We start from the raw sequence: 11,771 nt of genomic DNA on the forward strand, positions 1-11,771 counted from the left end.
CATGAGATTGAAAAATAATAATAATAATTAGGAGGAAAAAAACAATGCAACCAAATTGGAAAGAAATAAGTACAATTATGTTTGTTTGCAGATGATATGAAATTATATGTCCAAAGCCATAAAGATCCCCCCCCGAAAACTGTCAAACTCATAAATAATTTCAATAAATTTGCAGGATACAAAATCAAAAAATAAATATATAAATAAAATAAAGTCTTGGAGACTCAGCTCTATAAGACCGTGAAAACAAGCCTTGGAAATCCCTTTCACGAAGATGGCGCTGAAAGCGAAGGAAACCCCTACCCCTCCCAAAGCCAAAGCCAAAGCAAAGCCTTTGAAAGCTAAGAAAGCAGTGCTGAAAGGCGTGCACAGCCACACACACACACACACACACACACACAAAGAACATCCCTATGTCACCTACATTGCAATGACTCAAGACCCTGCGTCTCAGAAGGCAGCCCAAATATCCTCGAAAGAGTGCCCCCAGGAGAAACAAGCTTGATCACCATGCCATCATCAAGTTCCCCCTGACTACTGAGTCAGCCATGAAGAAAACAGAAGACAACAACACACTTGCGTTCATTGTGGATGTCAAAGCCAATAAGCACCATATCAAACAGGCTGTGAAGAAGCTCTATGACATTGATGTGGCCAAGGTCAACACCTTGATCAGGTCTGATGGAAAGAAGAAAGCAAATGTTCGACTAGCTCCTGACTATGATGCTTTGGATGTTGCCAACAAAATTAGGATCGTCTAAACTGAGTCCAGCCCGCTATAAATCTAAATATAAATTTTTTCACCATAAAAAATAAAGTAGGGGATCCCTGGGTGGCTCAGCGGTTTGGTGCCTGCCTTCAGCCCAGGGCATGATCCTGGAGTCCCAGGATCAAGTCCCGCGTCCGGCTCCTTGCGTGGAGCCTGCTTCTCCCTCTGCCTGTGTCTCTGCGCCTCTCTCTCTCCCTCTCTCTCTCTCTGTGTCTATCATGAATAAATAAAATATTTTAAAAAAAATAAACCAAGTATTTTTTAAAATAAACACAAAAAAAGAATTTGGGAATTTGGACTTAAACTATTACAGGAACGCCATGTTTGTTTGTTTGTTTGTTTGTTTGTTTGAAAATCTACTCAGGCAAGCCAGAAAAATGTAATTAGACTCACATTGGATAACAAATTCTTATTATCCCATGTTCTGTCCTATACAACTCTGTATTTCCGAATTATAAAATTAGTTTAGATTAAAATCTGTTCTAATATTTATGCAAAATGTGTCTCTTATGTTTACTTATTTACCTTTATACCATACATTTAAATGCTTCTGAAACTGTTCTGCTGAGAATTTTGTCACTATTTTCAACCTCTTTCAGAAAAAATACCCTATCTAACTAGGATATTGGAGAGATTGTCCAATGTTTGGACAGAAACAATAGATTATTTCTATTATTGCATCCAAACTTCAAGTTGTCTTAGAGTTGTAATGTTTATACTTTTTTGTTATAGTCATATCATATTAATATCTGGGATTCCCTCAATTTTCTTTCATATATACTCCTTCCTTAATCTGGAAAAAACCGTATTTGGGGGGGCAATGTATTTTGAAACACTGAGGTCGCATCTGCTGTTTTAGATTTCAGTACTATTTTAGAATTCTTTTCTTTCATGCCTCTTTTCATGCATTTAGGTTTCTTATTCATTTGGCAGAAACAAGAGGCTTTAGGGGTCCAGAAGTCTTTCTTAGGCAGCTCAATGCACCGCAGCTGCTCTTAATCTACCATCTGTTGCTTTGAATGACAATACTCCTTATTGTTCACCATGTGCATATGCATATAATGTTTCAGTCTTTCACAGTAACATAAGAAGGCATAATATAAACCAATACCATCTATAGTCCAGATTTATATTACATTCTTATTTTAAACAGATGGCTTTCATGCCCTTATTCACGCTTATTTGCTTTCCATGTTGATTCTGGTGGCATAGGTTACAGGTGCCTTTTCATGAAATTTGACAAGTGTTTGGGAAACTTCCCAACTTAATCAAATGGAGCCTAGGCTAGAGTGGTAATTTTTCTCTTCATTGAACTCTGACCAATTTCTCCCTTTTATAATCAAAGACAATTCAAATAATGACCTCAAATCAGTACCTCAATTTTTTGTTGAAATTAATATTTTGAATACGTTTTATACCTTGAAATAGAAGCAATAACTATATTTTCTATGTTAAGATCCACAGAGCAGCAAATGAGAAAATTATCTAAAAAATACTAAATATTAACTGGGTTGGCTGACAAAGCTATAATACTTCCTGAATAGGTCTTTTCTTTCTGAGATTGATAAATTTGTTCTTTGAGAAAAAATTTTATTTTATTGTCAACTTGCTAGAATTGATTTTACACTGTAATCCATGCATCTGAATATATATAGCTCTGGCTATATCGCAGTCACCTATTTCAAAAGATGGAAGAATGATATTAAACTAATTAGGAAGGAGAGCTTACCAGTGGAGACATGGAAATTGGATGATTAATTGACTTGAAATTTGACTTTATAGCTTCTTTCATTTACTTATTAGTATTTTTTAATTTAAATTCAGTTAATTAGCATATAATATATCATTAGTTTCAGAGGTAGAGTTCAGCGATTCACTGGTTTTATATAATACCCAGTGCTCATCACATCTTGTGCCATCCTTAATGCCCTTAATGTCCATCATCCAGTTACTCCATCCCTCCACCCCTGTCCCCTTCATCAACCCTCAGTTTGTTTCCTATGATTATGCATCTACTGGGACGCCTGGGTGGCTCAGTGGTTGAGCGTTTACCTTTGGCTCAGGGCGTGATCCCAGAGTGCAGGGATCGAGTCCCACATCAGGCTCCCTGTATGGAGCCTGCTTCTCCCTCTGTCTATGTCTCTGCCTCTCCCTCTCTGTGTGTTTCTCATGAACAAATAAAATCTTTTTAAAAATGTGCATCTACTTTTTTACGGTATTTTTAAAATCAAAATAACACTTCAGTGAGGCATTTCATTACCTCTTTCTCCTGTTTTCTTCTTGCTATCTATCAAAGAATCTATTTACTTAGCAACCTAAGGGGATCCCCATCTGAGATTGAATAATTAATTCATGGTGATTTAATCATCTCTATATCGAAATACAAAGGGTAAAAACTGCAAAATACACAGAGTAAAAACAATAAGCATACCAAAAAATCCTATTATGTTCACCTCTCTGATAGCTTGTATACTAGCACAGGAAGAAAACAGGAAAAAAGATTTACTCCTATATTCGTATTACTTCTTGCCACATCTAAATATAATTAAACATTTTCCTCCCACAAGCTGAAATCAGAGCAGTACTCCCAACTATGCTCTCTTGGAGGTATTTGGCTAACAATATAAAGCATTTCTTCCAGTAAAATGTACTCTGAATATTTTAGTAAATATTTCTAAATTTCTATATATACAAATATTTCTTAAACACCTATCTGACAACAAGATGTGTTGGAAGAAATGCTTGAGAAAATTTCAGTCAGTTTGTACATTATTTTCTTGGATAGAAGTGAGAGATCACTCTGGAAATTCTCAATTTCCCTATACATCTGTATGGATTTTAAGAAGAGGCAGATCTCCCAAAAACCACCTCTGGAAGTCTAAGATCCCAAAATTTTCCAATTTGTTTTTTCAGTTTAGGGTCTCAATCCGAAGTCCTCTTTGAACTTTATCAAAAGCATTTCCTACTCTACCACCAGGTGGCAGATGGATCCATTCTTTGGCGCAAGAGCCCGACCCCGCCCTACCGGAAGTTGTCATTAAAGGAAACCTCAGGCCACGCCTAGAGTTCAGCACCCTAGACGCGGACAGCGACACCGCCCAGTTTAGTCTCATGACTTGTTACAGAGGCTTTCACCTGACAAAGGAGCTGGCCAATCCCAACTGGCTCCAAGGGCTCGTGACCGACTAAGTTACAAGGCCAGATATGGAGGGGGGTAAAAACCCCTTGATTTTTGGATATTTAGGCTGGCAAGGACACCAGCTGGCTTTAAATAATATTCCCTATTACAAAAATGCCAACTTTGTTCTCTCTTACTACTGCCGGATCCTAAGTGCATGCTGTAAATGCTATCTTCGTGTGTGTGACAGACATTAGATCATCCAACCTTGGTGTATTGGTTTATTCCAACAAAATGCGTAAGACAGCAAAGGCGGGGCAAAAGTCTGTGTGAGTTATGGCGGCCAATGCCTCATCTTGTACAAAGCTGTTTGTCAGTTTTTCTAAGAAACCAGCGTGAAGATGGACTTTTTTTTTCTGCACTGGTTTCCTATTAATTACTCTCGAAAACACAAATAGCAGCTATCTTTGTTCGCATGAAATAACTGTTTCAGGCAAAGAGTGTGCTCAGGAAGTGGCAGTTTAAGTGTTGTGTTTCTGGTTGCTTAGCAATGCATTAGACAAAAAGAGCATGTTGGCGGGTTTTAATTCTCGTCTCAGAACGGCAAACACCCAAGGGCGAATGAAAAATGGGCTCAGAACAGCATACCATATTAACTGAGAGTAGGAATTAGAATCATAGTCTAATTTAAATCTCAGTTCTGGGGCAGCAGCAGGTAGGGCTAAATAGGAACAAGTAGCTGTTTAAGATTAACAAATAAGTTAAATTAGACCTAATTTTAGCGGTAATTTATCCATGTTAAACCGATTTCTCTTTCCCACTTTGTCTTGGCGGCGATCATTCAGATCTTTAACCAGCAGAGGGCGGATTGGCTGCATTTTTTTTGCCCGTAGGACACTCCCTCCTCCCGTCCCCCTCCCCTACGCCTCTTGCCCTGGCCCCAGAGAAATTAATTTAGTAGGCTCGTCAAATATACACCAGCTGAGGAAGGTGTGGTGGAAAGACACAGAACTTGGCAGAGTGCCCATCCGGTCTCCCTTGGATCTGTGGCTGCTCTTGGGTCTCCTTGCTTGGGGCTGCAAAGGGGATTCCAGTGGTTGTTCCAGGGAGAGGCAGGGATGAAAAGCAGCCCCATTCCAGCAACTGGATATATGGGATCCCTAGCTTCCAAGAATTAAGAGAACCAGAGGTAGCCTAGTTAGAGGAGGAATGTAACCTATGGAGGCTCCAAAGAGAAAAGAAGCAGTGTACATTTCGGACTAATAACTCAGTATTCTGAAACATCAACCAAAAAAGGCTCTGCTCTGGCTTTGATAATCCAGAAACAAAAATGGGGGGTTGAGGAGTAGGGAAAGGAGAAGATGAGAGGAAAGACTAAGAGTCTGGCTGACTCATCTTTAATACAAAACAAGTGAAGCAAGTCACTCAGGGAGAGAGACAATGAGAGAAAGCCTGCCAGAATGCAGGGCAGAGAAATAAAGCATACTGCACGAAGTTAATTTACTGTTGGACAGAGCCCTCCACATTCTGGACATACTACTTGCTCCACAGGGGCGTTTTACCTAGTATTGTAGGATTTTTGCAGAATCCCCTTGGGCAGGCAGCCAGAAATCCCATTAATTGGACATGTCCTTTCTCCTACATATATCTGTGTCTCAGAATTCATCTAACTCAGTTTCAAACTAGTAAAATTAAGTTTTTTGGAGGCCATTAAATGGAGTCTTATGTGGCATCACATTTACTCTCCTTCAATTGTTACATTTCTGTAAGGCTTATTTTTAATTCGACTCCTGAGAGAGTATGAAACTCTTAAAGTTGGCTATGGCAGGGGGCAAGAATAAGATGTCTTAACAAGATAGATCAACGCTTTTTAGAAAGCATGAGTTGACTCAGTTTCATGATTAATCTTAGAGATAAATTGTATTTTGATGATATGTTGGACACTTTGTCTTTGTAGAATTCCCTCTGTTTTATGTGTCTTTGTAGCATTCCCTCTTTACATAAACACTTGTAATATAAATTTTCTATGCATATACCAAATTTCATTTGGTTGTACCAAGATCCAAATGAGTGCTTAAAATTGGCTGTATAATAATTTTAATCTCCCCATGGAAATTAATATTATATTTGAAAAACCTAAGTAGTAAGTCAGCAAACACCTAATAAAAGAGAACACCCTAATAGCCAATAATCATATGAAAAATTTTACAACATCGATAATTATCAAAGAAATGGAATTCTGAACCACAATAAAATGTCTTTACCTACCCAAGAGAATGGATTAATTAATTCATTAATTAATAATAAAACCTAACATTTTCAAATGTTGGAAAGGATTGGATAACTTCAACTATCACACACTCTGGTAGAATGTAAATTGGTACAATCACTCCAGAAAGCTGGCAGCATTTAGTAAAGTTTCATATACGTATACCTTACAACTCAGTAATTGCACTCTTATGTATATATTCAACAGAAATGCTTATATGTGCATAAAAAAAGACATGTACAAGAATGTTCATCATAGCTCAACTTTGGAAGCACTCCAAATGTATCTCAATAGTAGAATGGAAAAGGTATTATTATCACCAAATACAGAAATATGTACAGTACTGACATTTTTAAAATCACTACTATAGCAACAATATGTATAAATCTTGCAAACATAACGTTCAGCAGAAAAAAATCAGAAACCAAAGAAAACATTTTGTATGATTCTATTTATATAAAGGTCAATAACTGAAAAACCTACTCTAAGATGATAAAAGTCAGAATAGCAGTTCCATTTGGTAGAGATAAATTCTGCAGGGAGCTCAAGGGAAGCGTCAAGGGTATTGGTAATATTCTAGTTCTTGACCTGGGTGATGGTTACAAGTGTGTTCCCTCTAAAAATCTAATGACCTATCCATTATGATTTGTATGTGCTAATTATATTATACTGCAGTAACAAAAAAACCACAAGACAGATCATTTCATACTTAAAATCATTCAGTGTCTTCCTATCACACTGAGAGCAAAATGTAAATTCCTTAATTTACCTATAAGGCCCTGAATAAACGAATCTTACCTAATTTATTTTTTATTACCTAATTTATAATCTCTTATTAACCACTTTCTCCCTCCACTATCACACTTGAATTACTCTGACCTTTCATCAATGTCTAGAACATAACAATCTATTTTCAATCTTGGGGACTTTGGATTTGCTGTTTGCTACCTGGAGTGCATTACTGCCAGCTTTTTTCATGACATGCTTTTTTACCTTTTATAACTCTCACTCTCAGATTAATAACATCTTTTTAGAGAAGCTTTCTTTGAATCTCCTTACAAAAGCCCCTGTGATATTTTTCTACGTACTGTTGTAACAAATTACCACAAACTTCAGGGCTTTAAATAACACAAATCTAGGGACACCTGAGTGACTCAGTGGTTGAGCATCTGCCTTTGGCTCAGAGCATGATCCTGGGGTCCTGGGATCGAGTCCCACATTGGGCTCCCTGCATAGAGACTGCTTCTCCCTCTGCTTATGTCTCTGCCTCTCTCTCTGTGTGTGTCTCTCATGAATAAATGTTTAAAACCTTAAAAAATAAATAGGGAGATGCTTGAGTGGCTCAGTAGTTGAGCATCTGCCTTCGGCTCAGGGCATGATCATGGGGTCCCAGGATCGGGCTTCCTGCATGGAGCCTGCTTATCCCTCTGCCTGTGTCTCTGCCTCTCTCTGTGTATGTCTCTCATGAATAAATAAATAAAATCATAAATAAATAAATAACACAAATCTATTATCTTAGTCTTCTGAGGTCAGAAGTCTAAAATGGGTCTCACTGGGCTAAAATCGAGGTATCAGCTGGAGTGCTTTCCTTCTGGAGGCAGTAGAGAACTCATCCCCATGCTTTTGCCAGGTTTTAGAGGCTACCTGCCTGTCTGGGCTTGTGGCCCCTTCTTCCATTCATCCTCAAAATCAGTTATGCAGCATCTTAAAATCTGTCTTTGACACTCTCTCTCTCACCTCTCTTCTTTACTCTTGTGATAATGTTGTACTCCAGGATGATCTCCTGACATCAAGGTCAGCTGATTAATAACATTAATTCCTACTTGCTATGCAATATAACATTTAAAATTCTGGAGATGTCTTTTGGAGGAGCATTATTCTGCCTACCACAGTCTCCCTTTTTTTTTTCCAGCACAGCATCATGTTTATTTCCACAAGAGCACTAATCACAAGTTTTAATTGTTTTATTTATCTGTTTACTTGTTCACTCCAATGTAAATTCTACGACAGCAGAGACCCTATCTATCCATCTAGTTAACTTGTTTCCTCAGTGCTTAGCATAATGCCTGGCACACTGTAGGAGTTCAAAAAGTAATAGTGGAAAAAATAAATAGTGATTATGATTTTAGACTTATGTTTTGACACTAAACAGCTCTGTTTGATTTTTATCTTTCCTTCTCATATAGAAATATATATTGTGTCTTAGCAGGAGGGGAATTTCTGGAGGAATTTCAACCTAGATTTTTCAGACTCTCCATCGTATTAGCTCACTGTAAAAAAACAATGCCCGTATATAGAGGCCCCTATATGTGACATACATATATGTGACTTATTATAAGGATAGTTATAAGGATAGTTTATAAGGGTAACTTCTCCTGGAAAATAGCATATCAAAGGGCTCATTCCATTGAAGAAAAGATCATCAAGGATGAAAGGTTGTAAATCTTTGTTATAATCATGTGAGAAAAAATTTGCTGCGTGGGGCTCTATGTCGGATCCTAGGATACAGTTACAAAGACAAGTATCATCAGATAATCATTGTTTATGTCTGTTTTACCAGATTATAATATCAGATACCAAAGGTTTTTTTAATTTATTTTTAATCTTTTTTAAAAGATTTATTTATTTGTTTGTTTGTTTGTTTATTCAGAGAGAGAGAGAGAAAGAGAGAGGCAGAGACACAGGCAGAGGGAGAAGTAGGCTCCATGCAGGGAGTCCAATGTGGGACTTGATCCCGGGTCTCCAGGATCATACCCTGGGCTGCAGGCGGCGCTAAACCGCTGCGCCACCGGAGCTGCCCTACCAAAGGTTTTTTTTTTAATACTTGGTGATTCATCTATTTATCTAACAAATATTTATTGATCATCTATTAAGCATCAGGTACTCTTCTAGGCTCTGAGTACACAGTATCATCATACAAAGTCCCTATGTTTAGGGCACCTACAAATTGATACATATTACGTAAGGTATGGCAAGAGTTATAAAAAAGGAAAGTTTGTGGTTTTATTCAAAATGTTTATTTATTTGGCAGCACAAGCAGAAGGAGGGACAGAGGGAGAAGCAGGCTCCCCACTGAGCAGGGAGCCCGACATGGGACTCAATTCCAGGACCCTGGGATCATGACCTGAGCCAAAGGCAGACACTTAACCAACTGAGCTACCCAGGTGTCCCCAGAAAAAAAGTTTTGAATGGATATTTGATTTATGTCCTAAAAAGAGAAGTTTGATTGTTGTCTGGGTGGAAGAAGGGAGACCAGTTAGAAGGACATTGCAGTAAATTAATATGCAGAAGACAATGGTAGTTCAAACTAGGACGATACCGGAGTTAATAAAAATTGGTTGGATTTGAGAGATATTTTCAAGATAAAATTGACATGGTTTGATGATGGATTTGGATGTGGAATGTTAAATAATAAAGAATGGCCCTCTGCTTGTTTGGAGCATCTTGGTGGTTGGTGGTGCCATTTACTGACATAAGGAAAGTTGGGGTTAATTTGGGGATGGAAAAATCAAGAATTCTGTAGATGTTAAATTTTAAAGGCTTGTTAAAGTTCTAAATTATATTGATTGGGCAATGGAACATTTGGGTCTGAGGAGTTAGGGGAGATATCACATCTAGAAATAGGAATCTGAGAGTAAAGATTAGGAAAACTATAATTAAAGCAATGAAACTGGGGATCCCTGGGTGGCTCAGCAGTTTAGCGCCTGCCTTTGACCCAGGGTGTGATCTTGGAGTCCCAGGATCAGTCCCACATTGGGCTTCCTGCGTGGAGCCTGCTTCTCCCTCTGCCTATGTCTCTGCCACTCTCTCTGTGTGTCTCTCATACATAAATAAATAAAATCTAAAATAATAATAATAATAATAAACTTCTCTGTTGATAGCTTTTTTGTTAAACTTCCTATTTTATATAAACCAATGGCTTTCAAAGCATTTTCCAATACCTGCGTTTGATACATTGATGTTACAAATTAGTTCCTTGTATTACTTGTGTTTATACCATGATGAAGCTTTTTCCAATAATCGCTATTGTGATCCTTAGGTCTCCTAATCTCACCAGGTGTCCACTTTACAGAGTTTATAAATCCTTTGCATGGGCCCAATAAGGAAGTTTTAGAATGCAATCTCTAAATAATCTGTGCCAGTTTTTTTCACGGAAGTGTTAAATTGAGAAACTTCTAAAGAGTGCTTCATTTCCCCTAACAACACTATAGTCATTCAGTTATTAAATATAAGCATCTTCTATGTGTTTGGCCTCTTCTAGGATCAGAAAATATGATATTGAATGAAATATGCACCATTCCACCTTCACAAAACTTGGATCCTAACAGGTAAGACAGGTGATTAAACTGTTAGAATCAATATGTTATAGACTATCAGAAGAAGACTATAGGATAATAGAATAACTCAAAATGGCAGGTGGGGGGTGGAAAGTTAGGAAAGACCAGACTCTGGATGCCTGGGTGGCTCAGCAGTTGAGTGTCTGCCTTTGGCTCAGGGGGTGATCTCAGGGTCAGGGGAAGGAGTCCCACATTGGGCTCCCTGCAGGGAGCCTGCTTCTCCCTCTGCCTGTGACTCTGCCTCTCTCTGTGTATCTCTCATGAATAAATAAATAAAATCTTTTTAAAAGGTTGGGGGGGGCGGAGACTGGACTCTGAAAGATGAAGAGTTATCCAGGAAGGAAAACAATGACTAGTAATAGGGAAAAGCATGTACAGAGGTTTAGAGACAAGGAAATAACAGAAGGATAGTGCATTTGAAGAACTCTGTGAGCAACAGAATAAACTTTATCATTATTTTTCTCTCCTTTAGGATGACCTGCCCTAATACTTCTTAGTGACTTTCAAACTACCTTGAAATTGATTATTCACTATTATGGAAAATGCCAAATTTTATTTTTTAACTTTAACAATTTGTCAACTTTTTAATAGGTTTGATTTTTAAAAATAGAATAAAATTTAAAATAAAATCAATCTGAGCCATTGTGACTTTCTCTTCAGGCTAGGTACTTCTATGAGTAACAGTGGTTTCAAATGAAGCAATTTGAATTTATTACCAAGTAGCTATGAGTACTAATTCTTTTTTTAAAATATTTTATTTATCTATTTGACGGGGGGGGGGGGGTGGAGAGAGAGAGAGAGAAAATGAGTATGAGCTGGAGAGCCAGAGGAAAAAGCAGACTTCCTGCTGAGCAGGAAGCCAGACAGTGGGGCTTGAATCCGGAATCCTGGGATCATAGCCTGAGCCAAACACAGACACTTAACCAACTGAGCCACCCGGGTGCCCCAATGAGCATTAATTCTTTAAATGTGACTTTTAAAACTTTGAAAAAAAAAAGATTAGGAGAGGAATTGGAGGTGATAAGTAGAGGAAACACTTCCAAGGATTTTTTTTTTTTTTTTTTTTTTTTTTTTTTTTTGGTACAGAAGAGAGAGGGATACCTGGGTGGCTCAGGCGGTTAAGCATATGCCTAAGGAAAAAAAAAAAGAAAAGAGAAATGAGCAGTAACTAGAAGGAAAAATTAGGTCAATAAATGGTTAAGATGAGAGAAAAAACAATATGCCTGTATGCCGATGGGAAAGATCTCCTAGAAAGGAGAAAATTGACAATACAGAGGT

The sequence above is a fragment of the Nyctereutes procyonoides genome, unplaced genomic scaffold, assembly GCF_905146905.1.
Source record: "Nyctereutes procyonoides isolate TBG_1078 unplaced genomic scaffold, NYPRO_anot_genome, whole genome shotgun sequence".
In the NCBI taxonomy this organism is placed as follows: domain Eukaryota; kingdom Metazoa; phylum Chordata; class Mammalia; order Carnivora; family Canidae; genus Nyctereutes; species Nyctereutes procyonoides.